Source organism: Arachis hypogaea, chromosome 20, assembly GCF_003086295.3.
Source record: "Arachis hypogaea cultivar Tifrunner chromosome 20, arahy.Tifrunner.gnm2.J5K5, whole genome shotgun sequence".
NCBI lineage: Eukaryota > Viridiplantae > Streptophyta > Magnoliopsida > Fabales > Fabaceae > Arachis > Arachis hypogaea.
In genome coordinates, this window is record NC_092055.1 from 77,707,849 (window position 1) to 77,710,090 (window position 2,242).

General features: G+C 39.0%; 1 non-coding gene across 1 annotated transcript; it reads left to right on the forward strand.

Annotated features, from left to right (window-relative positions):
- Positions 1-107, forward strand: LOC112787779 (small nucleolar RNA R71). Its single transcript, XR_003195172.1, has one exon. It is a non-coding gene; the product is annotated as a small nucleolar RNA R71 (small nucleolar RNA).
- The last annotated feature ends 2,135 nt before the right edge of the window (positions 108-2,242 follow it).

A 2,242-nucleotide genomic window follows, 5' to 3' on the forward strand; every position in this document is an offset into this window, starting at 1 on the left:
AACATATCTGGTGGACACCTCCTTGTCAGGTCCTTAAACCTCTCCCATGCTTCATATAGAGTCTCACCATCTTGTTGCCTGAAAGTTTGGACCTCAACTCTCAGCCTGTTGATTGTTTGGGGAGGATAGAATCTGGCTAAAAATTTGTTCACCACATCTCCCCAAGTTGTCAAACTCTCCTTCGGAAAGGACTCCAACCACTTGGCTGCCTTATCCTTGAGTGAGAATGGAAATAAGAGCAGTCTATAGGCGTCAGGATGAACACCGTTAGACTTCACTGTGTCACATATCCTCAGGAAGGTGGTTAGATGTTGATTGGGGTCTTCTTGGATGCCTCCTCCAAATGAACAGTTGTTCTGGACAAGGGTGATGAGCTGTGATTTTAGTTCAAAATTGTTGGCGTGGATGGTTGGCTTTTGAATGCTACTTCCTCAGTTTCCTAGGTTTGGATTGATGTAAGAGCCTAAAACTCTTCTATCCTCCCTATGGTTGTGAGCCTCTTCTTCATGATGGTTTTCCATGTTTTCTTCCATGTTTGGTTCAAAGTATTCCTCCTCTTCCTCAGCACCAACTACTCTTTTTCCTCTTGCTTCCCTCCTTAATCTAAGGAAGGTCCTCTCCGGTTCAGAATCAAAGGAAGTTGAAGCCCCGCTTCTTCTCCCTGTCATACAACCATCAAAGCACAAGCAAGGAAAATATATAGATGCAAAATGTATTTCTGTTAGAATTACTGTTAGTGTGAGTAATGCAATATATCAAACAGTTAGTGGGTTAGTGAACTGAATTGTAAATAACGAAAAAAAACGAAAAAGTAGGGGGAAGGGAAGAAATCAACTAAAACTAAAAGTAAATTACTCAAACAGAAAATTAAATCAAACAAACTAAAAATGCTCAATCTAGTTATCCTCCAATTTAATCATTGTTGATTCAAAATAAATCCCCGGCAACGGCGCCATAAACTTGATACACGGAAAACTTATCTCGCAACAAATTTCCTTTGACAAGTGTACCGAATTCATCGTCAAGTAAAAACTCACAATAGAGTGAGGTCGAATCCCACAGAGATTGATTGATCAGGCAACTTTAATTAAAGGAATGTTCTAGTTGAGCGAACCAGAATTTGAGTTGGGAATTGCAAAAAATTAAATGGCGGGAAAGTAAATAGTGGAAACAGTAAATGCTGGAAATAAAGAGCTGAATGTAAATGGCGGAAAGTAAATTGCAGAATCTTAAATGGGGATGGGGCAATTGCTCATAAAAGTAAATGGCAGAAATTAAATAGAATGGGTAAGATCAGAAATGGGGAGTTCATTGGGCTCAGGAGATGTTGCATTCTCCGGATCAAGTTCATTTTCATCTGTTCCTCAATCAATGCTTTCATTGATCTCCTTGGCAATCTTAAGTGATCGAATTACAATTCCTTGTAATTCAATCTCTCAAATCTTGATCAATAGCCAATTCCTTGGTCAATTGCTCATGAGAATAGATGAAGTATGGTTACTGATTATACCACATGCATTTCCCAAATCAAGTGTTAGAAGGATTATAGTTACATATCCATCCACACCCAATTTGGTCTAGCATGAGAAAGCATTTCTAGCATGATCCCTTCATTCCTCTTTCAAGGTTCAGAAGAGATCCAAGTTTGAATAGCTTCTTTTCCAAGATAACTACCCAATTGGATGAAGATCGAAAGATTTCTAGTAAAATCAAGAGAAAAGATAGAAGAAGGAGAATGAAAACTAAAATTGATCCATCAAATTACAACAGAGCTCTCTAACCCAATGAAAGGGGTTTAGTTGTTCATAGCTCTGGAAAATAAAAACAAAGATGGAGAATACATGCTGAAAGTAAACTAGAAGTGCAGAGAAAGTAAAATACATAGAGTAGTTCTAGGCCAAAGGCTCCCTAAAGTTTCCAGCTCTCTAAACTAATTCAAAGCTACTCCTATATATACTACTCTTCTGATCTTCTAGTTGGCTCTTCAAGTCTTGGGTATGGGCCTTTGGATCCTGAGTTTGAAGTAGTTATCTTCATCATTGGGCTTAGCTTTGCTTGCAGAGAGAAAGTGTGAAGTAGGCAGGGACTTTTAGCTCAGGAAGTTAGTGGTGTTAACGTTAAGTGAAAGTGTGGGTTCGAGAACATTAGTGACAATCACCTTTTTCACTAACGTTGCTCACCCCAGTATGAGCCACGTTAACCTCAACGTTAGTGGCACAAACGTTACAACTAACATTGCCTC